Genomic DNA, 26,864 nt, shown 5'->3' with positions numbered 1-26,864 from the left:
AGGGTTATGGTTAGGGTTATGGGGAGGGTCAGGGTTAGGTTTAGGGTTAGGGTGAGGTCTAGGGTGAGGGTGATGGTGAGGGTTAGTGTTAGGGATAGGGTGAGGATAAGGGTTAGCATTAGGGTTAGTGTGAGGGTTAAGTTGACTGGTAGACTTAGGGTTAGGGTGAGAGATAGGTTTACTGTGACGCTTAGGTTTAGCATTAGGTTTAGGATGAGGTTTAGGTTTAGGGTTAGGGTTAGGGTTAGAGTTAGGGTGAGGGTGAAGGTAAGGGTTAGGGTTAAGGTAATGGTGAGGGTTAGGGTTAGGGTGAGGCCAAGGGTTAGGGTTGGGGGTAGGGTAATGGTGACAGTGAGGGTGAGTTTTAGGGTCAGTCTGAGGGTGAGGGTTAGGGTTAGTATTAGGGTTAGGGTAAGGCTTACGGTTAGGCTTAGTGTGAGGTGAGGGTTAGGGTTAGGGTTAGATTTAGGGTGAGCATGATGGTGAGGGTTAGGGTTAGGATTAGGGTTAGGATTAGGGTTCAGCTTAGGTTGAGGGTGAGGGTTAGGTTTAGAGTGAGGTTTAGGGTTACGTTGATATTAAGGGTCAGGGTGAGGGTTTGGATGAGGGTGAGTTTTCCGTGAGGTTTAGGGTTAGGGTGTGGGTGAAGTTTAGGATTAGGTTGAGTGTTATGGTGACGGTGAGTGTTAGGGTGGGGGTGAGTATTAGGGTTAAGGTTAGGGTTAGTATGAGGTTTACGGTTAGGGTTAGGGATAGAGTGAGGGTTAGGGTGCTGGGTTGGGTTAGGGTTAGGGTGAGGGTTAGGTTTAGTGTGAGGGTTAGGGTTAGTTGTAGGGTTAGGGTTTGGGCTAGGGTGAGGTTAAGGGTTAGGTTGAGGGTTAGGGTGAGGGTGAGGGTTAGGGTTAGCGTTAGAGTTAGAGTGAGGGTTAGAGTGAGGGTTAGGTTTAGGGATAGATTAAGGGTTAGGGTAAGGGTGAGGTTTAGGGTTATGGTTAGTGTGAGAGTTATTTTGAGAGTTAGGGTGAGGGTTAGGTTTAGGGTTAGGTTTACGGTGAGGATTAGGTTGAGGGTTAGGGTTAGTGTAAGGGTGAGATTTAGAGTGAAGTTGAGGGTTAGGCTTAGGGTTAAGGTTAGGTTAGGGGTGAGGGGTTGTGTGAGGGTGAGGATTAGGTTTAGGGTGAGGGGTTGGGTGAGGGTAACGGTTAGGTTTATGGTGAGGGTTAGGGTTAGTGTAATTTTAAGGGTTAGGGTGAGGGTTAGGATTAGTGTGTGGGTTAGTGTTAGGGTTAATGTTAGGGTTAGGGTGAGTGTAAGTGTTAGTGTTAGGTTGAGGGTTAGGTTTAGTGTGAGCGTTAGGTTTAAGGTTAGGGTTAGTGTTTGGGTGAGGTTAATGGTTAGGGTGAGGGTTATGATGAGGGTGAGGGTTAGGTTTAGGGTTAGGGTTAGGTTTAGGATGAGGATTACGGTTAGGTTGAGGCTTAGGCTGAGGGGTAGGTTTAGGGTGAGAGTGAGGGTTTGGGTGAGGGTGACGGTTCGGGTGGGGGTAAGGGGTAGGGTTTGGTTGATGGATAGGTTTAGGTTGAGTGTTAGAGTGACGCTGAGGTTTAGGGTGAGCGTTAGGTTTAATGTTAGGGATAGGGTGAATGTTAGGGTGAGGGGCTGAGTTAGGGTTAGGGTGAGGGTTAGGTTTAGTGTGAGGGTGAGGGTTAGGGTTAGTGTTAGGGTGACCTTTAGCGTTAGGGTTAGGTTTAGGGTGAGGGTGAGGGTAATGATTAGGGTGAGGGTGAGGGTGAGGTTGAAGGTTAGGGTTAGGGTGAGGGTTAGGTTGAGGGTTAGGGTGAAGGTTAGGGTTAGGGTTAGGTTTAGGGTGAGGGTTAAGTTGAGGTTTACGTTTGGTGTTAGGGTGAGGGTTAGAGTGACGGTGAGGGTTAGGCTTAGGGTTAAGGTTAGGTTACGGTTGAGGGGGGTTGTGTGAGGGTTAGGATTAGGTTTAGGGTGAGTTGTTGGGAGAGGGTTAGGGTTAGGGTTATCGTGAGGGTTAGGGTTAGTGTTAGTGTTACGGTTAGGTTTAATGTTAGGGTTGGGGTGAGGGTAAGGGTTAGGGTTAGGTTGAGGGTTAGGTTTAGTGTGAGCATTATGGTTTGGGTTCGGGTTCGGGTTAGGGTGAGGTTAATGGTTAGGGTGAGGTTAGGATGATGGTGAGTGTTAGGTTTAGGGTTAGGGTTAGGTTTAGGGTGAGGGTTAGTTGTAGGTTGTGGTTTAGGCTGAGGGGTAGCTTTAGGGTGAGGGTGAGGGTTTGGGTCAGGGTGAGGGTTCGGGTGAGGGTAAGGGTTAGGGTTTGGTTGAGTTTTAGGTTAGGGTGAGTGTTAGGGTGTTGGTGAAAGTTAGGGTGAGGGTTAGGTTTAGGGTTAGGGTTAGGGTGAAGGTTAGTGTGAGGTTTTGGGTTAGGGTTAGGGTGAGGGTTAGGTTTGGTGTGAGGTTAAGGTTTAGGGTGAGGGTTAAGGTGAAGGTGAGGGTTAGGGTTAGCATTAGGGTTAGGATATGGGTGAGGGTTATATTTAGGTTGAGGGTTAAGGTGATCGTGAGGGTTAGGGTTAGGGTTAAGGTTAGGGTGCGGGTAAGAGAAAGGGTGATGTTTAGGGTTAGGGTGAGGTTTAGGGTAAGCATTAGGTTTAGGATGACGGTTAGGGTGAAGTTAGGTTTAGGGGTAGGTTAAGGGTTAGGGTGAGGGTAAGTGTTAGCGTTAGGCTGAGGGTAAGGTTTAGGGTACGGTTTAGGATATAGGTGAGGGTTATGTTTAGGGTGAGGGTTAAGATGATGGTGAGGGTTAGGGTTAGGGTGAGGGTAAGAGTTAGGGTGATGGTTAGGGTTAGGGTGAGGTTTAGTGTTAGCATTAGGGTTAGGATAAGGGTTAGGGTGAAAGTTAGGTTTAGGTTTAGGATGAGGGTTAGGGTGATTGTGAGGGTGAGGGCTAGGGTTAGGATTAGGGTTAGGGTGAGGTTTAGGCTGAGGGTGAGGGTGAGGTTTAGGGTTAGGGTTAGGGTTAGCATGAGGGTGAGGTTTAGGTTTAGGATTAGTGTTAGCTTTACGGGTATGCTCAGGGTGAGGGTAAGTGTGAGGGTGAGGTTTAGGGTTAGAGTGAGGTGTAGGGTTAGGGTGAGTGATAGGGTTAGGGTTAGGGTTAGGGTGAGGGTTAGGTTGAGGATTAAGGTTAGGGTGAGGGATTGGTTTAGGATTAGTGCTGGGTTACGGTTAGGCTTAGGGTGAGGGTGGGTGTGAGTGTGAGGGTTAGGGTTAGGGTTAGTTTTTGGGTTAGGGTTAGGGTGAGGGTTAGGGTTAGGGTGCTTTTGAAGGTGAGGGTGAGGTTTAGCGTTTGGTTGAGGGTGAGGTTTAGGGTGTGTGTGAGGGTTAGGCCTAGGATGAGGGTTAGGTTGACAGTGAGGGTTAGGGTGAGGTGAGGCTTATAGTTAGGGTAAGGGTGAGGGTTAGGGTGAGGTTTAGGTTTAGGGTTAGGGTGAGTGTTAGGGTGAGGGTTAGGTTTAGGATGAGAGTTAGGTTGAGGATTAGTTTTATGGTTAGGGTGAGGGTTAGGTGGGGCAGGGTTAGGTTTAGGGTGAGGGATAAGGTTAGTGTGAGGGTTAGGGTTAAGTTAGGGTTAGGGTGAAGGCCTGGGTGAGGGTGCGGTTGGGGGTTAGGGTTAGGTATAGGGTGAGGATTAGGGTTAGGTTTAGGGTTATGGTGAGTTTTAGGCTGATGGGTAGGGTTAGGGATAGGCTGTTGGAGAGGTTTAATGTGAGGTTAAGGGTTAGAGTGAGGGTTAGGCTTAATATTAGGGTTAGGGTAAGGGTTAGGGTGAAGATTAAGGTTATGGTGAATTTTAGGGCTAGCATTCGGTTTAAGATGAGGGTTAGTGTGAGGCTAAGTGTTAGTATTAGGGTTAGGATGAGGGTTAGGGTGAGGGTAAGTGTTAGGGTGAGGGTTCGTTTGAGGGTGAGAGTTAGGTTTAGGATTAGGGTTATGGGTAGGGTTAGGGTTAAATTTAGGGTTAGTGAGAGGGTTAAGGTAAGGGTTTTGGTTAGTGTTAGTGTTAGGGTTAGGGTGAGGGTTAGGGTGAGGGTGAGGGTTAGGGTTAGGGTTAGGGTTATTGTTAGGGTGAGGGTTAGGGTTAAGTTTAGGGTTAGGGTGAGGGTTATGTTGAGGGTGAAGGTGAGAGTTAGGGTAAGGGATAGGGTGAGGATTAGGGTTAGGTTTCGGGTTAGGGTGAGGGTTAGGCTGAGGGTTAGGGTTAGGGTTAGGCTGAAGGATTTGTTTAGTGTCAGGGCTAGGGTTAGATTTAGGGTTAATATTAGGGTGAGAGTAAGTGTTAGAGTGAGGGTGAGGGTTAGGGTTAATGTTAGTGTAAGGGTTACGGTTAGGTTGAGGCTAAGGGTTGGGGTTAGGGTTAGAGTGAGGGTGAGGGTGAGGATGAGGTTTAAGGTGAGTCTGAGGGTGAGGGTTAGGGTTAGGTTTAGGGTTAGGATTAGGGTGAGGCTTAGGGTGAGGCTGAGAGTTCGGGTTCGGGTTAGGGTTCAGGTTAGGTTTAGGGTGAGTGTGAGGGTGAGGGTTAGGGTTAGGATTAGGGTTAGGATTAGGGTTAGGCTGAGGGTGAGGGTGAGGGTGAGGATGAAGGTTAAGTTAACGGTTAGTTTTAGGGTTAGGGTTAGTTTGAGGGTGAGGGTTAGGTTTTGGATTAGTGTTAGGGTTAGGGTTAGGCTTAAGTTTAGGGTGAGGGTGAGGGTGAGGGTGAGCATTAAGAATAGGTTTATGGTTAGGGAGACGGTGAGGCTGAGGGTAAGGGTTATGTTTAGGGTGAGGGTTAGGTTTGGGTGAGGGATCGGGTAAGGGTTAGGGTTACGGTTCGCTGAAGGTGAGGGTGAGGTTTAGTTTTAGGGTTAGGGTTAGGTTTTTAGTGAGGGTGAGGTTTAGCTTTAGGATTAGTATTAGCGTTAGTTTTATGCTTATGGTGAGGGTGAAGGTGAGGGTTAGGGTTAGGGTGAAGTTTAGAGTTAGGGTGAGGGTTAGGTTGAGGGTGAGGGTGAGGGTGACGGTGTGGGTGAGGGTTAGGTTTAGGGTTAGGGTGAGGGTTAGTGTGACGGTGAGGGTTATGGTGAGGGTGAGGTTTAGGGATAGGGTTAGGGTGAGGGTTAGATTTAGGGTTAGGGTTAGGTTTAGGGTGAGGGTGAGGTTGAGGATTTATGTTAGTGTTTGTTTTATTGTGAGGTTGAGGGTTAGGTTTAGGATTAGTGTTAGGGTTAGGGTTAGGCTTAGGGTGAGATAGAGGGTGAGGGTGAGGTTTAGGTTTAGGGTGAGGGTTAGGGTTAGGGTTAGGATGAGGGTTAGCTTTAGGGTGATGGTGAGGGTTCCGGTGAGGCTGAGGGTTAGGGTGTGTGTGAGGGTTAGGTTTAGTGTGAGGTTTAGGGTGTCAGTGATATTTAGGTTGAGGGTGAGGGTTAGGGTTAGGGTTAGGATTACGGTGAGGTTTAAGGTTAGGGTTAGGTTTAGGGTGAGGGTTAGGGTGAGGATTAGGTTTAGGGTAAGGGTTAGTGTTAGTGTGAGGTTTAGGATTAGGGTAAGGGTTAGGGTAAAGGTAAGGCTGAGGGTGAGGTTTAGGTTTACTTTGAGGGTTAGGGCTAGTGTTAGGATTAGGGTGAGGGTTACGGTGATGGTTAGGATTAGGGATAGGTTGAGGTTGAGGGTTAGGGTTAAGTTTATTTTGAGGGTTAGGATTAGGGTGAGGGTTAGGCTTAGGTTTAGGGATAAGGTTAGGTTTAGGGTGAGGGTGAGATTGAGGATTAGGTATAGGATTAGGATTAGGGTTAGGGTTAGGCTGAGGATGAGAGTGAGGGGTAGGGGGAGAGTAGGGTTACAGTTAGGGTTAGGGTAAGGGTTAGGGTGGGGGTTAGGGTTAGGGTTAGGGTTAGGGATATTGTTAGGGTTAGGGTAAAGCTGAGGGGGAGGGGGAAGGGGAGGTTGAGGGTTAGGGTTTGGTTTAGGGTGAGGGTTAGAGTGAGGGTTAGGGTTAGGATTAGGATTACGGTTAGGATTAGGATGAGGTTGAGGGTGAGGGTGAGGGAGAAGTTTAGTGTTAGGGTTAGGGTTAGGGTGAGGGTTTGAGTGATGGTGAGGTTTAGAGTTTGGGTTAGGGTTAGCGTGAGAGTGAGGTTTAGGGTTAGGATTAGTGTTAGGGTTAGGTTTAGGCTGAGGGTGAGGGTGAGTTTGAGGGTTAGAATTAGGTTTGGGTTAACGTTAGGGTGAGGGCTCTTGTGAGATTGAGGGTTAGGGTGAGGGTGAGGGTGAGTTTGGGGGTTTTGTTGAGGTAAGGGTTATGGTTAGTGTGAGGGTGAGGATGAAGGTTAGGGATAGGGTGAGGGTGAGGGTTAGGGTTAGGGTTAGAGTAAGAGTTAGGGTGAGGATTAGTATGACGGTGAGGGTTATGGTTAGTGTGAGGGCTAGGGTTAGGGCGTGGCTTAGGCTGAGGGTGAAGTTGAGGGTGAGGGTGAGGGTTAGGGTTAGTGTAACGTTTTAGTTTAGGGTTAGGGTGAGGATTAGTGTGACTTGAGGATTAGGGTGATGGTAAGTGTTAGGGTGAGGGTTAGCGCTAGGGTTAGGGTTAGGGTTAGGCTGAGGGTGAGTGTTAGGGTTAGATTAGGGTAAGGGTTAGCGTCAGGGTGAGGATGAGGGTTAGTGTTAGTGTGTTGGTTAGGGTTAGGTTTAGCATTAGGATAAGGATGAGAGGGAGAATTAAGTTTCGGATTAGTGTTAGGTTTAAGGTTAGGCTTAGGATGCCAGTGAGGTTGAGGTTTAGGGTTAGGGATAGGGTGAGCATAAGTGTGAAGATTAGGGTTAGGGTGATGTTTAGGGTTAGTGTTAGGGTTAGGGTGAGGGTTATGGTTAGGGTGAGGGTTAGGATTATGGTTAGGATTAGGGTGAGGGTTAGGGTTAGGGTTAGGCTTAGGCTGTGAATGAGGGTGAGGGAGAGGGTGAGGGTTAGGTTTAGGGTGAGGCTTAGGGTTAGGGTTAAGGTGAGGTTTATGTTTAGGGTGATGTTTAGGGTGAGGGTGAGGTTCATGGTGAGAGTGAGGGTTAGGCTGTGGGTGAGGGTTAGGGTTAGTTTTAAGGTTAGGGTGAGGTTTAGTGTGAGGGTTAGTGTTAGGGTTAGCATTATGTTTAATGGGAGGGTTAGGGTTAGGGTTCTGGTAAGGCTTAGGGTGAGGGTAAGTGTTAGGGTGAGGCTAGGGTTATTGTGAGAGTTAAGGTTAAGGTTAGGGTTAGATTGAGGTTGAGGGTGAGGGTTAGGTTTGTGTGAGGGTTAGAGTTAGAGTGAGGGTTATGGTTGGATTAGGGTTAGAGTTAGAGTGAGGGTGAGGGTGAGGGTTAGGGTTAGGATTAGGGTTAGGGTTAGGGTTAGACTGAGGGCGAGGGTGAGGGTGAGGGTGACGTTTTTTTTAAAGTGAGGGTTAGGGATAGGGTGAGGGTGAGGGTAAGCGAAAGGGTTAGGGATAGGGGTAGGATGAGGGTTAGATTGAGGGGTAGGGTTATTGTTAGGGTGAGGGTTACGGTTGCTGTGAGGGTTAGGTTTAGGGTTAAGGTTAGGGTTAGGGAGAGGGTAAGGATTAGTTTAGTGTGAGGGTTATGGTTAGGGTTAGGTTTCGGGTGAGGGTAAATGTTAGGATGTGTTTTAGGGTGAGGGTGAGAGTTAGGCTTAGGGTTAGTGTTAGGATTAGTGTGGGGGTGAGGGTGAGGGCGAGAGTTAGTGTGAGGTTTAGGTTTAGGGTTAGGGTGCAGCTTTGAATGAGAGTGAGGGTTAGGGTTAGGGTTAGGGTTAGGTTTAGGGTTAGGCTGAGGGTAAGGGTGAGTTTGAGGGTTAGGGTTAGGGTTGGGTTAAGGTTAGGGTGAGGGCTATTGTGAGTGTGAGGTTTAAGGTGATTGTGAGGGTGAGAGTGAGGTTTTCGGTTTGGTAAGTGTTAGGGTTTGTAGAGAGCTGCGAGAGGCCACACCTGGAAGATGGCGCCGGCTTCCGCCCTCCGCCTTCCCAATGGCGAGTGCTCTCGTGGTAAACAACTCCTTATATGGCTAAGGCAAAGAATCTGGCTTGCTTCCGCGCACCTGAACCTATTGGTGGTTCCCACGTGGCGTATGAGGGTTGGCTACCCAGCGGGTACTTAAGGCTGTGGGGAATTCTCCCCGGGGTTGGGGTCAGAAGATTACTCAAAGGTCCTGAATAAACTGCAGAGAGAAGAGTTCGGTGTCGCGTATTCCTTGCTGGTCGAGGCGGGTAGCGACAAAGGTTAGGGTTAGGGTGAGGATTTGGTTGAGGGAGAGTGTTAGTGTGAGGGTTAGGGTTAGGGTGAGGGTTAGGGTTAGGGTTAGGGTGAGGGATAGGGTTAGGGTGATATTAAGGATGAGGGTGAGATTTAGGGTGAGGGTGAGGGTTCGGGTGCGGGTTAGGGTTACGGTTAGAGTTTGGTTGAGGGCTAGGGAGAGGGTGAGGGTTAGGGTTAGCGTTAGGGATAGGGTGAGAATTAGGGTTAGGGTTAGGGTTAGGGTGAGGGTTAGGCTGAGGGAAATGGTTAGGGTTAGGGTGAGGGTTAGGTTTATTCTGAGGGTGAGGGTTAGGGTTAGGTTTAGGGTTAGTGTGAGGTTAAGGGTTAGGGTGAGTCTCAGGGTGAGAGTGAGAGTTAGGGTGTGGGTGAGAGTTAGGGTTATGGTGAGTGTTAGGGTGATGGTGAGGGTTAGGGTGAGTGTGAGGATTACGGTTAGGTTTAGTGTGAGGGTTATGTGTAGGGTGATGTTTAGCGTGAGGGTGAGGGTCAGGGTGAGAGTGAGGGTTAGGGTGTGGGTGAGGGTTAGGGTTATGTTGAGGGTTAGGATGATGGTGAGGGTTAGGGTGAGGGTGAGGGTTAAGGTTAGGTTTAGGGTGAGGGTTAGGTTTAGGGTGAGGGTTAGGGTGATGGTTAGGGTTAGGGTGAGGGTTAGGTTTAGGTTTAGGGTGAGGGTTATGTTTAAGGTGAGGTTTAGCATGTGGGTGAGTGTCAGGGTGAGAGTGAGGGTTAGGGTGTGGGTGAGGGTTAGGGTTATGATGAGGGTTAGGGTGATAGTGAGGGTTTGGGTGAGGGTGAGGTTTAGGGTAAGGTTTATGGTGAGTGTTAGTTTTAGGGTGAGGATTAAGGTGAGGGTTAGGTTTAGGGTGAGAGTTAGAGTGAAGTTTAGATTTAGATTGAGGTTGAGGGTGAGGGTTAGGGTTGCGTGAGGATTAGAGTTAGAATGAGGGTTATGGTTGTATTAGGGTTAGAGTTATGGTGAGGGTGAGGGTGAGGGTTAGGGTTAGGTTTATGGTTAGGGTTAGGGTTAGACTGAGGTCAGGGTGAGGGTGAGGGTGATGGTTTTTTTTAAGGTGAGGTTTAGGGTTAGAGTGAGGGTGAGGGTAAACGAAAGTGTTACGGTTAGGGGTAGGATGAGGGTTAGATTGAGGGGTAGGGTTACGGTTAGGGTGAGGGTTAGGGTTACTGTGAGGGTTAGGGTTAAGGTTAGGGTTAGGGAGAGGGTAAGGCTTAGGTTAGCGTGAGGGTTAGGTTTAGGGTTAGGTTTAGTGTGAGGGTAAGGGTGAGGGTGAGGGTGAGATTTAGGCTTAGGGTTAGTGTTAGGATTAATGTGTGGATGAGGGTGAGGGTGAGAGTTAGTGTGAGGTTTAGGGTTAGGGTTAGGGTTAGGGTTAGGGTGAGGGTTTGAGTGAGGGTGAGGGTTAGGGTTAGGGTTAGGTTTAGTGTGAGTATGTGGGTTAGGGTTGGGATTTGGGTTACGGTTAGTGTTAGGCTGAGGGTGAGGGTGAGTTTGTGGGTTAGGGTTAGGGTTGGGTTAAGGTTAGGGTGAGGGCTATTGTGAGGGTGAGGGTTAGTGTGGGGGTGAGGGTGAGGGTGAGGTATTCCGTTAGGTAAGTTTTAGTGTTAGGGTTAGCGTGAGGAGTTGGTTGAGGGAGAGGGTTAGTGAGAGGGTTAGGGTTATGGTGAGAGTTAGGGTTAGGGTTAGGGTGAGGGATAGAGTTAGGGTAATGTTAAGGATGAGGGCGAAGGTTAGGTTGAGGGTGAGGGTGAGGGTGCAGGTTAGGGTTTCGTTTAGAGTTAGGTTGAGGGATAGGGTGAGTGTGAGGGTTAGGGTTAGTGTTAGGGATAGGGTGAGAATTAGGTTAGGGTCAGGGTTAGGGTGAGGGTTAGGTTGAGGGGAATGGTTAGGGTTAGGGTGAGGGTTACGTTTAGTCTGAGGGTTAGGCTTAGGGTTAGTGTTATGGTTATTTTGAGGTTAAGCGTTAGCGTGAGGTTGAGGGTCAGGGTGAGGGCTAGGTTTAGGGTGAGGGTTAACTTTAGGGTGAGGGTTAGGGTGAGGGTTCGGGTTAGGGTGAGGTTTAGGTTTAGGATTAGGGTTAGGGTGAGGGTTATGTTTAGGATGATGTTTAGAGTGAGGGTGAGGGTCAGGGTGAGAGTGAGGGTTAGTGTGTGGGTGGTGGTTCTGTTTAGGGTTAAGGTGACGGTGAAGGTTAGGGTGAGGGTGAAAATTAAGGTTAGGGTTAGGGTGAGGGTTAGCGTTAGTTTTAGGGTTAGGTTGAGGGTCAGTTTGAGGGTTAGGGTTAGGGTTAACATTAGGATTATTGTGAGGGTTAGGGTTAGGGTTAGAGTTAGGGTGAGGGTAAGGGTTAGAGTGGGGGTTAGGGTGAGAGTTAGGGTTAAGGTTAGGGTTAGATTGAAGTTGAGGGTGAGGGTTAGGGTTGGGTGAGGGTTAGAGTTAGAGTGAGGTTTATGGTTGGATTAGGGTTAGGGTTAAGGTTTGGGTTAGGGAGAGGGAAAGGCTTAGGTTAGTGTGAGGGATAGAGTTAGGGTTAGGTTTAGTGTGAGGTTAAGGGTTAGGGTGAGGTTTAGTGTGAAGGTGAGAGTTAAGCTTAGGGTTAGTGTTAGGATTAGTGTGTGGGTGAGGGTGAGGGTGAGAGTTAGTGTGAGGTTTAGGGTTAGCGTTAGTGTTAGGTTGAGGGCTAGGTTGAGAGTAACGGTTAGGGTTAGGTTTTGGGATAGGGTGAGAATTAGGGTTAGCGTCAGGTTTAGGGTGGTGGTTAGGCTGAGGGGAATGGTTAGGGTTAGGCTGAGGGTTAGGTTTAGTCTGAGATTTAGGGTTAGGGTTAGGGTGAGGGTTAGGGTAAGTTTTAGGGTGAGGGTTAGGTTTAGGGTGAGGGTGAGGGTGAGGGTGAGGGTTAGGGATAGGGTGATGTTTAGGTTTAGGGTTAGGGTTAGGGTTAGGGTTAGGTTTAGGATGTGAGTGAGGTTGAGGGTGAGGGTGAGGGTAAGGTTTAGGGTGAGTCTTAGGGTTACAGTTCGGGTGATGGTTACATTTATGGTGATGTTTAGCATGAGGGTTAAGGTCAGGGTGAGAGTGAGGGTTATGGTGTCGGTTAGGGTTAAGGTTAGGGTGAGGGTTAGGGTGACGGTGAGGGTTAGGGTGAGTGTGAGGATTAGGGTTAGCGTTAGGGTGAGGGTTAGGGTTAGTTTTAGGGTTAGGGTGAGGGTTAGTTTTAGGGTTAGCATTAGGATTAGTGTGAGGGTTAGAGTTAGGTTTAGGTTTAAGTTTAAGTTAGGGGTTAGGGTGAGAATTAGGGTTAAGATTAGGGTTAGATTGAGGTTGAGGGTGAGGGTTAGGTTTGGGTGAGGGTTAGAGTTAGAGTGAGAGTTAGGGTTGGATTAGGGTTATAGTTAGGGTGGGGTGAGGGTTAGGGTTAGGATTAGGTTTAGTGTTAGGGTTAGACTGAGGTAAAGGTGAGGGTGAGGGTGGCGATTTGGGTTATGGTGAGGTTTAGGGTTAGGGTGAGGGTGAGGGTAAGTGTGAGGGTTTGGGTTAGGGGTAGGATGACGGTAGGTTGAGGGGTAGGGTTATGGTTAGGGTGAGGGGTAGGGTTATTATGAGGTTTAGGGTTAGGGTTAAGGTTAGGGTTAGGGAGAGGGTAAGGGTTAGCATGAGGGTTAGGTTGCGGGTGAGGGTTATTTTTAGGATTAGGATGATTGTTACTGTGAAGTTTAACATTAGTTTTAGGATTAGGGTTAGGGTGAGGATTAGGGTGATAGTAAGGTTTAGGGTGAGCGTTAGGGAGACTGAGGGTTAGGGTTAGGGTTAGGATTAGGGAGAGGCATAGAGTGAGGGTTAGGGTTAGGGTTAGGGTTAGGGTGAGGGTTAGGGTCACGGTGAGGGTTAGGTTTAGGGTGAGGGTTTGGGTTAGGGTGAAGTTTAGGATTAGGTTTAGGCTAAGTGTTAGGGTGAGAGTTAGGGTTAAGGTTAGGGTAAGATTGAGGTTGAGAGTGAGGGTTAGGGTTGGGTGAGGATTAGAGTTAGAGTGAGGGTTAGGGTTGGATTAGGGTTAGAGTTAGGGTGAGGGTGAGGGTGAGGGTTGGGGTTAGGATTAGGGTTAGGGTTAGGGTTAGAGTGAGGGTGAGGGTGATGGTGAGGTTTAGTGATAGAGTTAGGATTAGGGTGAGGGTGAGAGTGAGTTTTAGGTTTAGGATTAGGATTAGGGTTAGGCTTAGGCTAAGCTTGAGTGTGAGAGTAAGAGGGAGGGTTAGGGTTAGGGTCAGGTTTATGGTTAGGGTGATGGTTAGGGTTAGGTTTAGAGTTAGGGTGAGGGTGTGGGTGAGGGTGAGCATTAGTGTGAGGGTTAGGGTTAGGGTTAGGGTGAAGGTGAAGTTTAGGTTTAGGATTAGTGTTAGGGTTAGGGATAGGCTGAGGGTGAGGGTGAGGTTGAGGGTTTGGAATTAGTGTGAATGTTAGGGTGAGAGCTAGGGTCAGTGTCAGGGTTAGAGTGAGGGTGAGGGTGTGCCTGAGGCTTTCGGTTAAGTAAGGTTTAGTTTTAGGGTTAGGTTGAGGATTAGGGTGAGGGTAAGTGTTAGGGTGAGGGTTAGTGTTAGGGTGAGGGTTGGGGTTAGGGTTAGGGTGAGGGTTAGGGTTAGGTTTAGGGTGATGTTTAGGATGGGGGTGAGTGTTAGTGTGAGGGTGATGGTTCGGGTGAGGTTTAGGGATAGGGTTAGAATTAGGGTGAGGGCTAGGGTGAGGTTGAGGGTTAGGGTTAGGGTTAGTGATAGGGTGAGAATTAGAGTTAGGGTTAGGGTTAGGGTGATGGTTAGGCTGAGGGGTAGGGTTAGGGTTAGGGTGAGGGTTACGTTTAATCTGTGGGTTAGGGTTAGGGTAGGGTTAGGGTTAGGGTTAGGGTAAGGGTTAGGGTGAGGTTTAGGGTCAAGATGAGGGTTAGTTTTAGCATTAGAGTTAGGGTGAGGGATAAGGTTAGGGTTAGGGTTATGGTTAGGGTTAATATGAGGGTGAGCGTTAGTGTTAGGTCAGGTTGAGTGTTAGGATTAAAGTTAGCGTTAGGGTGAGGGTGAAGGTGAGGCTGAGGGTTAGGATGAGGGTGAGGCTGAGGGTGAGGTTGTGGTTTAGGGTTAGGGTTAGGGTGAGGGTGAAGGTTAGTGTTCAGATTAGGGTGAGGGTTAGGTTAGGCTGACGGTGAGGTTGAGTGTGAGGGTGAGGGTTAATGTTAGGGTTAGGGTGAAGGTTAGGGTCAGTGTGAGTCTTAGTGTGACGGTGAGGGTAAGGGTTAGGTTGAAGTTTAGGGTGAGTGTGGAGGTTAGTGGTAGGTTGAAGGTTAGGGTTAATGCTACGGTTAGGGTTAGGGTAAGGGTTAGGTTGAGGGTTAGGGTTAGGGTGAAGTTTAGGGTTGGGGTGAGGCTTAGGGTTTGAATTAGGTTAAGGTGAGGGCTAGGGTGAGGGTGAGGGATACGGTTAGGCTTAGGGTTAGGGTAAGGTTTAGGTTTAGGGTTAGGTTTAGGGTTATGCTGAGGGGTAGGTTTAGGGTTAGTGTGAGGTTTAGGTTTAGTGTGAGTGGTAGGTTTAGGGTTAGGGTTAGCGTAAGGATGAGGTTAAGGATTAGGGTGAGGGTTAGTGTTAGGGTTTGGTTTAGGGTGAGTGTTAGGGTGAGTGTTAACTTTAGGATTAGTGTTAGGATTAGGGTTAGGCCTAGGGTAAGCGTGAGGGTGAGGGTGAGGTTTAGGTTTTGGGTGAGGGTTAGGGTTAGGGTGAGGTTGAGTCTTAGGTTTAGGATTAGGGTTTGGCTGAGGGTTAGGGTTAGGGTTAGGGTGAAGTTTAGGGTGAGGTTTATGGTTAGGGTTAGTCTTAGGATTAGTTTGAGGGTGAGGGGGAGGGTAAGGGTTAGGGTCCTGGTTAGGGATCGGGTTAGGGTTATGGTTAGGGTTAGGGTACAGGTTAGAGTCAGGATTAGGGTGAGGATTAGGCTGAGGGGTAGTGTAATGGTTAAGGTGAGTGTTAGATTTCATGTAAGGGTTAGGGTTAGGGTTAGTGTTAGGGTGAAGTTTAGGGTTAGGGATAGGGTGAGGGTGAGTGTTAGGCTGAGGGGTAGGGTAAGTGTTTGGTTGAGGGTTAGGGTTAGGGTTAGGGTTATTGTTAGGTTTAGGGTGATGGTTAGATTTAGTGTGAGGCTTAGGGTTTGGGTTAGGGTTAGTGTTAGGGTGAGGATTAGGGTTAGGTTGATGTTTATGTTTAATGTTAGGTTTAGGGTGAGGGTTAGGGTTAGGGTGAAGGTTAGGGTTAGGGTGAAGGTTAGGGTTTGGGTTAGGCTTAGGCTGTGAATGAGACTGAGGGTGAGGGTGAGGGTGAGGGTGAGGGTTAGGGTAAGGCTTAGGGTTATGGTTAGGGTGAGGGTTATGTTTAGGATAATATTTAGGGTGAGGGTGAGGGTCATGGTGAGAGTGAGTGTTAGGGTGTGGGTGAGGGTTAGGTTTAGGTTGAGGGTTAGTTTGATGGTGAGGTTGAGGATTAGGGTTAGGTTTAGCGTGAGGGGTAGGGCAAGTTTTAGGCTTAGGGTGAGGGTTAGTGTGAGGGTTAGGGTTAGGGTTAGGGTTAGTGTGAGGGTAAGTGTTAGGGTGAGGTTTAGGGATTAGGGTTAGGGTGAGGTTTATGTTTAGGGTTATGTTTAGGGTGACGGTGAGGGTCATGGTGAGAGTGAGGGTTAGGGTGTGGGTGAGGGTTAGGGTTAGGTTGAGGGTTAGTGTGAGGGTTAGGGTTAGGGTTAGCCTTAGAATTAGTGTGAGGGTTAAGGTTAGGGTTAGGGATAGGGTGAGGGTAAGTGTTAGGGTGAGGCTAGGGTTAGGGTGAGAGTTAGGGTTAAGGTTAGGGTTAGATTGAGGTTGAAGGTGAGGGTTAGGGTTGGGTGAGGTTTAGATTTAGAGTGAGGGTTAAGGTTGGATTAGGGTTAGAGTTAGAGTGAGGGTGAGGGTGAGGGTTAGGGTTAGGATTAGGGTTAGGGTTAGGGTTAGACTGAGGGTGAGGGTGAGGGTGAGGGTGACGGTTTTTTTTTTAGGTGAGGGTTAGGTTTAGGGTGAGGATGAGGGTAAGCGAAAGGGTTACGGATAGGGGTAGGATGAGGGTTAGAATGAGGGGTAAGGTTATAGTTAGGGTGAGGGTTAGGGTTAGGTTTAAGTTTAGGGTTAGGGAGAGGGTAAGGCTTAGGTTAGTGTGAGGGATAGGGTTAGGGTTAGGTTTAGGTTGAGGGTAAATATTAGGATGAGGTTTAGGGTGAGGGTGAGAGTTAGGCTTAGGGTTAATGTTAGGATTAGTGTGGGGGTGAGGGTGAGGGTGTGAGTTAGTGTGAGGTTTAGGGTTAGGGTTAGGTTTAGGGTTAGGGTGAAGGTTTGAGTGAGAGTGATGGTTAGGTTTAGTGTTAGTGTTAGGTTTAGGGTTAGGCTGAGGGTGAGGGTGAGTTTGAGGGTTAGGGTTAGGGTTGGGTTAAGGTTACGGTGAGGGCTATTTTGAGGGTGAGGATTAGGGTGAGGATGAGGGTGATGGTGAGGGTTTCGGCTAGGTAAGTGTTAAGGTTAGGCTTAGGGTGAGGATTTGGTTGAGGGTGATGGTTAGGGTGAGGGTTAGGCTTAGGGTTAGGGTGAGGGTTAGGGTGAGGGATAGGGTTAGGGTGATATTAAGGAAGAGGGTGATGGTTACGGTGAGGGTGAGGGTTCGAGTGCGTGTTATGGTTACAGTTAGAATTAGGTTGAGAGCTAGGGTGAGGGTGCTGATTATGGTTAGGTTTAGGGATAGGGTGAGATTTAGGGTTAGGGTTAGGGTAAGGGTGAGGGTTAGGCTGAGGGGAATGGTTAGGGTGAGAGTGAGGGTTAGGTTTAGTCTGAGGGTTAGGGTTTGGCTAAGGGTTAGGGTTTGTGTGAGGTTAAGGGTTAGGGTCAGGGTCAGGGTGAGATTGAGGGTTAGGGTGTGGGTGAGAGGTAGAGTTATGGTGAGGGTTAGGGTGATTGTGAGGATTAGGGTGAGTGTGAGGATTAGGGTTAGGTTTAGTGTGAGGGTTATGTTTAGGCTGATGTTTAGCGTGAGGGTGAGGGTCAGGGTGAGAGTGAGTTTTCGGGTGTGGGTGAGGGTTAGGGTTAATGTGAGGGTTAGGTGATGGTGAGGGTTAGGGTGAGAGTGAGGGTTAGGGTTAGGTTTAGGGTGAGGGTTAGGTTTAGGGTGAGGGTTAGGGTGAGGGTTAGGGTTAGGGTGAGGGTTAGGTTTAGGTTTAAGTTTAGGGATAGGTTTAGGGTTAGGGTTAGGGTGAGGGTTAGGGTTAGGGTGATGGTTAGGTTTAGGGTTATGGTTAGGGTGAAGTTTAGTGTTAGGGTTAGTCTTAGGCTGTGTGTGAGGATGAGGGTGATGGTTAGGTTTAGGGTGAGCCTTAGGGTTAGGGTTAGAGACAGGGTTATGTTTAGGGTGATGTTTAGGGTGAGGGTGAGGGTCAGGGTGAGAGTGACGGTTAGGGTGTGGTTGAGGGTTAGGGTTAGGGTGAGGGTGGTTAGAAATAGGGAGAGGGTGAAGTTTAGGGTTAGGTTTAGAGTACGAGTTAGGGTGAGGATTAGTATGACGGTGAGGGTTAGGGTCAGGGTGAGGGTTAGGGTTAGGGTTAGGGTTAGGGTGAGGGCTAGGGTGAGGGTGAGGGTTAGGCTGAGGGTGAAGGTGCGGGTGAGGGTGAGGGTTAGGGTTAGCGTAACGTTTTAGATTAGGGTTAGTATGAGGATTATGGTGACTTGAGGATTAGGGTGACGGTAAGTGTTAGGGTGAGGGTTAGCGCTAGGGTTAGGGTAAGGGTTCAGGTGAGGGTGAGGTTTAGTGTGAGCGTGAGGGTGACCGTACGGGTTTGGGTTAGGTTAGGGTAAGGGTTAGGGTGAGGGTGATGGTGAGGTTGAGTGTTAGGATTAGGTTTAGGGTGAGGGTTAGGGTGAGGGTTAGGGTTATTGTTAAGGATAGGGTGAGGGTGAGGTTTAGGTTGAGTTTTAGGGTGAGGGTGAGGGTGAGGGCTAGGGTTAGGGTAAGAGTGAGGGTGAGGGTTAGGGTTAGAGTTAGGGTTAGGTTTAAGGTTAGGGTTAGGCTGAGGTTGAGAATGAGGGTGAGGGTGAGGGTTAGGCTTAGGATTAGTGTCAGGGTTAGGGTTAATGTGAGCGTTAGGGTGAGGGTGAGGATAAGATTTAGGTTGAGGGATAGGGTGATTGGGAGTTTTAGGTTTAGGGTTACGGTTAGGGTGAGGGGTAGGGTGAGGGTTAGGGTTAAGGTTAGGTTAGGGTTAGGGTGAGGGTTAGGGTGAAAGTGACAGTTAGGTTTAGGATTAGTGTTAGGTTTAGGGTTAGGCTTAGGGTGCGGCTGAGGGTGAGGTGTAGGGTTAGGGATAGCAATAGGGTTAGGGTGAGGTTTAGGGTTAGGGTGATGTATAGGATTAGGGTTAGGCTTAGCGTGAAGTTTAGGGTTAGGGTGAGGGTTAGTTTTATGGTTAGGGTTAGGGTGAGTGTTATTTTTAGTGTTAGGTTTAGGCTGTGAATGAGGGTGAGGGTGAGGGTGAGAGTTAGGTTAGGGTGAGGCTCAGAGTTAGGGTTAGGGTTAGGGTTGTGTTTATGGTGATGTATAGCATGAGGGTGAGGGTCAGGGTGAGAGTGAGGGTTAGGGTTTGGGTTAGGGTGAGGGTTAGGGTGACGGTGAGGGTTAGGGTGAGTGTGAGGATTTGGGTTATGATTAGGATGAGGGTTAGGGTTAGTTTTAGGGTTAGAGTGAGGGTTAGGTTTATGGTTAGCATTAGGTTTAGTGTGAATGTTAGGGTTAGTGTTAGGGTTAGGTGTAGCGTAAGGGTTAGTGTGAGGGTATGGGTTAGGATGATAGGGTTAAGGTCAGTGTTAAATTGAGGTTGAGGGTGAGGGTTAGGGATGGGTGAGGGTTACATTTAGAGTGAAGATTTGGGTTGGATTTGGGTTAGAGTTAGGGTGAGGTGAGGGTTAGGGTTAGGATTAGGATTAGGGTTAGGGGATAGACTGAGGTTGAAGGTGAGGGTGAGGGTGGCGGTTTTGGTTAGGGTGAAGGTTCGGGTTAGGGTTAGGGTGAGGGTAAGCGTGAGGGTTAGGGTTAGGGGTAGGATGAGGGTAGGTTGAGGGGTAGGGTTATGGTTAGGGTGTGGGTTAGGCTTACTATGAGGTTTAGGGTTTGGGTTAAGGTTAGGTTTAGGGAGAGGGTAAGGGTTATCATGAGGGTTAGGTTCAGGGTGAGGGTTAGGTTTATGGTTAGAGTGATGGTTACTCTGAGGTTTAAGATTAGTGTTAGGATCAGGGTTAGGGTGAGGATTAAGGTGATAGTAAGGGTTAGGGTGAGGGTTAGGGAAATGGAGGGTTAGGGTTAGGGTTAGGGTTAGGGTGAGGCGTAGGGTGAGGGTTAGGGTTACGGTTAGGTTTAGGATGAGGGTTAGGGTGAGAGTTAGGGTTAGGGTTAGGGTTAGGGTGAGGGTTAGTGTCGCAGTGAGGGATAGGTTTAGGGTGAGGGTTAGGGTTATGGTGAGGGATAGGATTAGGGTGAGTGTAAGGGTTAGGGTGAGAGTTAGGGTTAATGTTAGGGTTAGACTGAGTTTGAGTTTGAGGGTTAGGGTTGGGTGAGGTTTAGGGTTGGATTAGGGTTAGAGTTAGGGTGAGGGTGAGGGTGAGGGTTAGGATTAAGATTAGGGTTATGGTTAGGGTTAGACTGAGGGTGATGGGGAGGGTGAGGTTTAGGTTTAGAGTTAGGTTTAGGTTTAGGGTGAGGGTGAGAGTGAGTTTTAGGTTAGGATTAGGGTTAGGGTTAAGCTTAGGCTCAGGTTGAGGCTGAGAGTAAGAGGGAGGGTTAGTGTTAGGGGTAGGGTTCGGGTTCGGGTTAGGGTGAGGGTGAGGTTTAGGGTTAAGGTGAGTTTTAGGCTTAGGGTGAGGGTTAGGGTTAGGTTTAGGGTTAGGGTGAGGGTGTGGGTGTGGGTGAGGGTGAGGTTTAGGGTGAGGGTTAGGTTTAGGGTTAGGGTGAAGGTGAGGTTTAGGTTTAGGATTTGGGTTAGGTTTAGGGTTAGGCTGAAGATGAGGTTGAGTTTGAGGTTTTCGGATTAGTGTGAAGGTTAGGGTGAGGGCTAGGGTGAGGCAAAGGGGTAGGGTGAGGGTGAGGGTGCGGGTGAGTCTTTCAGATAGGTAAGGGTTTGTTTTAGGGTTAGGTTGAGGATTAGGGTGAGGGTGAGGGTTAAGGTAAGGGTTAGGGTTAGGGTGAGGGTTGGGGTTAGGGTTAGGGTGAGGGTTAGGGTTAGGTTTTGGTGATGTTTAGGATGAGGGTGAGTGTTAGGGTGAGGGTGATGGTTCGGGTGAGGGTTAGGGATAGGGTTAGAATTAGGATGAGGGCTAGGGTGAGGTTTACGGTTGGGGTTAGGGTTAAGGATAGGGTGAGAATTAGGGTTAGGGTGAGGGTTAGGGTGAGGGTTAGGATTAGGGTTAGGGTGAGTGTTACGTTTAATCTGAGTGTTAGGCTTAGGGTAGGGTTAGGGTTAGGGTTAAGGTACTGGTTAGGGTGAAGGTTAGGGTGAGGATGAGGGTTACTTTTAGCGTAAGGGTTAGGGTGAGGAATAAGGTTAGGGTTAGGGTTAGGGTTATGGTTAATGTGAGGGTGAGCGTTAGGGTTAGGGTGAGGTTGAGGGTTAGGGTGAGGGTTAGGATTAGGTTTAGCGGTAGGGTGAGGGTGAAGGTGAGGCAGAAGGTTAGGGTGAGGGTGAGGGTGAGGGTGAGGGTGAGGTTTAGGGTTTGGTTTAGGGTGAGGGTTAGGGTGAGGGTTAGGGTTAGGATTAGCATTAGGGTTAGGGTTAGGTTGAAGGTGAGCGTGAGGGGGAGGGGGAGGGTTAGTGTTAGATTTAGGGTGAAGTTTAGGGTCAGTTTGAGTCTTAGGTTGAGGTTGAGGATTAGGGTTAGGTTGAGGGCTAGGCTGAGGGTGAGGATTAGGGTTAGGGAAAGGATGAGGCTTAGGGTGAAGATTAGGGTTAATGCTAGGATTATGGTTATGGTAAGGGTTAGGGTTAGGATTAGGGTTAGGGTGAAGTTTAGGGTTAGGTTGAGGCTTAGGGTTTGGATTAGGTTAAGTTGAGGGCTACGGTGAGGGTGAGGGTTAGGGTTTGGCTTAGGATGAGGGTAAGGTTTAGGTTTAGGGTTAGGTTTATGGTTAGGGTGAGGGGTAGGTTTAGCTTTATTGTGAGGTTTAGGTTTAGTGTGAGTGTTAGGTTTAGGGTTAGGGTTAGTGTTAGGATGAGAGTAAGGATTAGGGTGATGGTTAGGTTTAGGGTTAGGTTTAGGGTCAGTGTTAGGGTGAGTGTTAACTTTAGGGTTAGTGTTAGGTTTAGGGTTATGCCTAGGGTGAGGGTGAACGTGAGGGTGAGGGTTAGGTTGTGGGTGATGGTTAGGGTTAGGGTGAGAGTTAGGGTGAGGGTGAGGCTTAGGGTTAGGATTAGGGTTAGGCTGAGAGTTAGGGTTAGGGTTAGGCTTCGGTTGAGGGTTAGGGTGAGGTTTAGGGTTAGCGTTAAGCTTGGGATGAGTTTGAGGTTTAGAGTGAGGTTAAGGGTTAGGGTCCGTGTTAGGGTTCGGTTTAAGATTATGGTTAGGTTTAGGGTGCAGGTTAGAGTCAGGGTTAGGGTGAGGATTAGGCTGAGGGGTAGGGTAAGGGTTAGTGTGAGGGTTAGACTTTGTGTAAGGTTTAGGGTTAGGGTTAGCATTAGTGTTAGGGTGAAGGTTAGGGTTAGGTTAGGCTTAGGGTGAGGGTGAGGGTGAGAGTTAGGTTAGTGTGAGGGTTAGGGTTAGGGTTAGGGTTAGGGATAGGGTGAGGATTTGAGTGAGGGTGAGGGTTAAAGTTAGGGTTAGTTTTAGGGTGAGGGTGAGGGTTAGGGTTAGGATTAGGGTTAGGTTTAGGTTTAGGCTGAGGGTGAGGGTGAGGTTGAGGGTTAGGGTTAGTGTTTGGTTAAGGTTAGGGTGAAAGCTATTGTGAGAGTGAGGGTTAGGGTGAGGTTGAGGGTGAGTTTGAGGGTTTAGGTGAGGTAAGGCTTAGGCTTAGGGTTAGGGTGAGGATTAGGTTGAGGGTGAGGTTTAGGGTGAGAGTTAGGGTTACAGTGAGGGTTAGGGTTAGGGTTTGGGTGAGGGATAGGTTTATGGTGATGTTTAGCATGAGGGTGAGGGTTAGGGTGAGGGTTAGTTTTCTGGTGCGGCTTAGGTTTACGGTTAGATTTAGGGTGAGCGCTAGGGTGAGCGTGAGGGTTAGGTTTAGGTTTAGGGATAGGGTGAGAATTAGGGGTAGTTTTACGATTTGGGTGAGGGTTAGGCTGAGGGGAATGGTTAGGGTTAGCGTGAGGTTTAAGTTTAGTCTGAGGGTTAGGGTTAGGGTTAGGGTTAGTGTGAGCTTATGGGTTAGGTTGAGGGTTAGTGTGATGGTGAGGGTTAGGTATAGGGTTAGGGTTAGGGTGAGGGTGAGTGTTAGGGTTAGGTTTAGGGTGAGGGTTAGAGTTAGCGTGAGGGTTAGGGTGAGGGTTAGGTTTAGGGTTAAAGAGAGGGTGAGGCTGAAGTTGAGGCTGAGGTTTAGGGTGAGGGTGAGGGTGAGGGTTAGGGTTATGGTAAGAGTGAGGGTGATGTTTAGGGTTAGGATTAGGGTTAGGGTTAGGGTTCGCCTGAGGGTGATGATGAGGGTTAGGCTTAGGGTTAGGGTGAGGGTTAGGGTTAATATGAGGGTTAGGGTGCGGGTGAGAATAAGGGTTAGCTTGAGGGTTAGGGTGAGTGGGAAGTTCGGGTGAGGGTTAGGTTCAGAGTTAGAGTTAAGGTTAGGTTAGGGTTAGGGTGAGAATTAGGGTTAATGTTAGGCTTAGGCTTAGGGTAAGTGTTACGGTGAGGGTCAGCGTTAGGGTTAGAATGAGGTTTAGGGTTAGGGTAAGGTTTAGGGTTAGGATTATCTTTAGGATTAGGGCTAGGGTGAGGGTGAGGTTTAGGGTTAGGCTTAGGGTTAGGGTGAGGGTTATGGTTAGGTTTATGTTTAGAGTTAGCGTGAGGGGTAGTTTTAGGGTTAGGGTGAGGGTTAGGTTTAGTGTGAGGGTAAGGGTTAGGGTGAGGGTAAGGGTTAGGCTGGGAGTGAGGATTAGGGTGAGAGTGAGGGTTAGGGTTATCGTGAGTGTTTGGGAGAGGGTGAGGGTGAGGGTAAGGTTTATGTTAGGGTTAGGTTTAGAGTGAGGGTGGGAGTGAGGGTTAGGGTTAGGATTAGGATTAGTGTTAGGGCTAAGCTGAGGGTGAGTTGGAAAGGGAGGGCGAGGGTTAGGTTTAGGGGTAAGTTTGGGGTTAGCGTTAAGGTGAGAGTTCGGGTTAATTTGATTGTTAGGATTAGAGTGAGGGTTCAGGTGAGGGTTCGGGTGAGGGTTAGAGTTAGGGATAGGGTTATGGTGAGGGCTAGGGTGAGTGTGAGGGTTAGGGTTATGGTTAGGGATAGGGTGAGAATTAGGGTTAGGGTTAGGGTTAGGGTGAGGGTTAGGCTTAGAGGTAGGGTTAGGGTTTGGGTGAGGGTTAGGTTTAGGGTTAGGGTTAGGATTAGGGTTACGGTTAGAGTGGGGGTTAGGGTTAGTGTTAGGGTGACAATGAGTGTGAGGGTTAAGTTTAGGATTAGTGTTAGGGTTAGGGTTAGTGTTAGGGTGAGTGTTAGGTTGAGGGTGAGTCTTAAGTTTATGGTGAGGGGTAGGGTGTGGGTGAGGGTTAGGGTTAGGGTGAGGGTTAGGGTGAAGGTGATGGTTAGGGTTAGTGTTAGCGTGAGGTTTATGGTTAATGTGAGGGTAAATTTGAGGGTGAGGAAAAGGGTTAGGTTGAGTGTTAGGACGAGTGGGAGGTTTAGTTATAGGGTTAGTGTTAGGGTGAGGGTTAGGGTGAGGGTTAGGGTTAATATTAGGTTAAGGTTAGGGTGAGGGTTAGGGTTAATGTTAGGGTTAGGGTTAGGGTAACTGTTAGGGTGAGGGTTAGGTTTAGGGTGAGGGTTAGGGTTAGGGTGAGTGTTATGATTAGGGTTAGGGTAAGTGTTAGGGTGAAGATTAGGCTGAAGGGTAGGTTTAGGGTTAGGGTGAGGGTTAGGTTTCATGTGAGTTTTAGGGTTAGAGTTAGGGTTAGGGTTAGGGTGAGGGTGAGGGTTAGTGTTAGGGTTAGGATTAGGATTAGGGTTAGGGTGAGGGTGAGGGTGTGGGTGAGGTTTAGGGTTAGAGTTAGGTTTAGGGTGAGGGTGAGAGTGAGGTTTAGAGTTAGGATTAGGATTACAGTTAGGCTTAGGCTCAGGTTGAGTTTGTGAGTAAGAGGTAGGGTTAGGGTTAGGGTTCGGGTTAGGGTTAGGGTGTGTGTGAGGGTTAGGTTTAGGTTCAGGTTTAGGGTTAGGTTGAGGGTTAGGGTTAGGTTTAGGGTTAGGGTGAGGGTGTGGGTGAGGTTGAGGGTTAGGGTTAGGGTTAGAGTGAAGGTGAGGTTTAGGTTTAGGATTAGGTTTAGGATTAGGGTTAGGCTGAGGGTGATTGTGAGGTTGAGGGTTAGGGTAATTGTTAAGGTTAGCTTGAGGGCTAGGTTGAGGGTCAAGGTGATGGTGAGTGTGAGGGTTTCTCTTAGGTAAGGGTTAGTTTTAGGTTTAGGTTGAGGATTACGGTGAGGGTTAGGGATAGGGTGAGGTTTGGGGTTAGGGTTAGGGTGAGGGTTAGGGTTAGGTTTAGGGTGATGTTTAGGATGAGGGTGAGGGTTAGGGTGAGGGTGAGGATTCGGATGAGGGTTATGGATAGGGTTAGAATTAGATTGAGGGCTAGGGTGAGGGTGAGGGTTAAGGATACGGTGAGAATTAAAGTTAGGTTTAAGGTTAGTCGGAGGGTTAGGGTTAGGGTAGGGTTAGGGTTAGGGTTACGGTAAGGGTTAGGGTGAGGTTTAGGGTGAGGATGAGGATTAGATTTAGCATTAGGGTTAGGGTGAGGGATAAGTTGAGGGTTAGGGTTAGGGTTATGGTTAATGCGAGGGTGAGGGTTAGGGTTAGCGTGAGGTTTAGGGTTAGGGTGAGGGTTAGGATTATGATTAGGTTTAGGGTGAGGGTGAAGGTGAGGCTGAGGGTTAGGGTGAGAGTGAGGGTGTGGGTGAGGTTTAGGGAAAGATTTAGGATTAGTGTGAGGGTGAGGGTTAGGGTTAGGATTAGGGTTAGGGTTAGTGTTAGGCTGAGAGTGAGGTTGAGGGTGAGGGTGAGCGTTAGGGTTAGGGTTAGGGTGAGTGTTAGGGTCAGTGTGATTCTTAGGGTGAGGGTGAGGGTAAGGTTTACATTGAGAGTTAATGGAAGGGGGAGGGTTAGTGTTAGGTGTAGGATGAGGCTTAGAGTGAAGGTTATGGTTAATGATAGGGTTAGGGTTAGGGTAAGGGTTAGGGTGAGGATTAGCTTTATGGTGAAGTTTAGGGTTAGAGTGAGGGTTAGGGTTTGGATTAGGTTTAAGGTGAGGGCTAGGGTGAGGGTGAGGGTTAGGATTAAGCTTAGGGTGAGGGTAAGGTTTAGGTTTAGGATTAGGGTTAGGGTTAAGTGAGGGGTAGGTTTAGGGTTAGTGTGAGGTTTAGGTTTAGTGTGCCTGTTAGGTTTAGGGTTAGTGTTAGGATTAGTGTGTGGTGGAGGGTGAGGCTGAGGGTTAGGGTGAGGGAGAGGGTGAGGGTGAGGATTAGGGATAGGGTTAGGATGAGGGTGAGTCTGAGGTTTAGGGTTAGGATTACGGTTAGGGTTAGTGTTAGGCTGAGGGTGAGGTTGAGGGTGAGGGTTAGGGTTAGGGTTAGGGTGAGTGTTAGGGTCAGTGTGATTCTTAGGGTGAGGGTGAGGTAAGGGTTACGTTGAGAGTTAGGGGGATGGGGAGGTTTGGTGTTAGGTGTAGGATGAGGGTTAGGGTGAAGGTTAGGGTTCATGATAAGGTTAGGCTTATGGGAAGGTTTAGGCTAGCGGTTAGCGTTAGGGTGAAGTTTAGGGTGAGGGTGAGGGTTAGGGTTTGGATTAGGGTGAGGGTAAGGTTTAGGTTTAGGTTTAGGGTTAGAGTTTAGTGAGGCGTAGGTTTAGGGTTAGTGTGAGGTTTAGGTTTAGTGTGAGTGTTAGGTTTAGTGTTAGTGTTAGGATTAGTGTGTGGGTGAGGGTGAGGGTTAGGGTGAGGGTTAGGTTTACGGTGCGGGTTAGGGTTAGATTGAGGGTTAGGGTTAGGGTGAAGTTTAGGGTTAGGATTATGGTTAGGGTGTGGGCTAGGGTGAAGGAGAGGGTTAGGGTTAGGTTTAGGGTTAAGGTGAGGGTTAGGGTTAGGTTTAGGGTTAGGGTTAGTGTGAGTTGCAGTTTTAGAGTTATGGTTAGGGTTAGGTTTAGTGTGAGTGTTAGGGTTAGGGTTAGGTTTAGGGTGAGGGTAAGGTTTAGAGTGAGGGTGAGGTTTAGGGTGAGAGTGAGTGTTAGGGTTAGCGTGTGTGTTAGGGTGAGGGTTAGGGTGAGTATTCGGGTTAGGTTCAGGATTTTGGTTAGGTAAGGGTTAGGGTTAGGTTTAGGGTAAGGGTTAGGGTGAGGGTTAGTGTTAGGTTGAAGGTTAAAACTAGGCTGAGGTTGATGGTGAGGGTGAGGGGGAAGGTTAGTGTTAGGGTTAGGGTTAGCTTTATGGTGAGGGTGAGGGTTATGTCAGTGTGAGGATTAGGGTTAGGGTTAGATTTAGGGTGGATGTAAGGGATAGGGTGAGCTTGAGGGGGAGGGTTAGGCTTAGGGTTAGTGTTAGTATAAGTTTGTGGGTGAGGGTGAGGGTGAGGGTTAGGGTGAGGTTTATGTTTAGGGTAAGGGTTAGGGTTAGGTTGAGGGTTTGAGTGAGGCTGAGGGTTAGGGTTAGGGTTAGGGTTAGAGTGATGGTGATGATTAGGGTTAGGTTTAGGGTTAAGGTTAGGGTTGTTAGGCTGAGGGTTGGGGTGAGGTTGAGGGTTAGGGTTGGGTTAAGGTTAGGGTGAGGGCTATTGCAAGGGTGAGTGTTAGGGTGAGGGTGAGGGTGAGGGTTTCTCTTAGTTAACGGTTAGCTTGAGGGTTAGGGTGAGGATTAGGTTGAGTGTGATGGTTAGGGTGTGGATTAGGGTTAGGGTGAGGGTTAGGGTTAGGGTTAGGGTGAGCGATAGGGTTATGGTAATGTTTAGGATGAGGGTGAGTTTTAGGGTGAGGGTGAGGTTTCGAGGTCAGGTTAGGGTTTGTGTTAGTATTAGGGTTAGGGTTAGGGTTAGGCTGAGGGTGAGAATGAGTGTGTGGGTGAGGGTTAGGCTTAGGGTTAGGGTGAGGGTTGTTGTTAATGTGAGGGTTAGGCTGAGGGTGAGGATAAGGGTTAGTTTGAGGGTTAAGGTGAGTGGGATGTTTAGGGTGAGAGTTAGGGTGAGGGTTAGGGTTAAGGTTAGTTTAGCGTAAGGGGTAGGGTTAGGTTTAGGGTG

This window comes from Dipodomys merriami, unplaced genomic scaffold, assembly GCF_024711535.1.
Source record: "Dipodomys merriami isolate MVZ:Mamm:240054 unplaced genomic scaffold, mDipMer1.0.p SCAF_58, whole genome shotgun sequence".
NCBI classification, from domain to species: domain Eukaryota; kingdom Metazoa; phylum Chordata; class Mammalia; order Rodentia; family Heteromyidae; genus Dipodomys; species Dipodomys merriami.
This window is presented reverse-complemented; position numbering follows the sequence as displayed.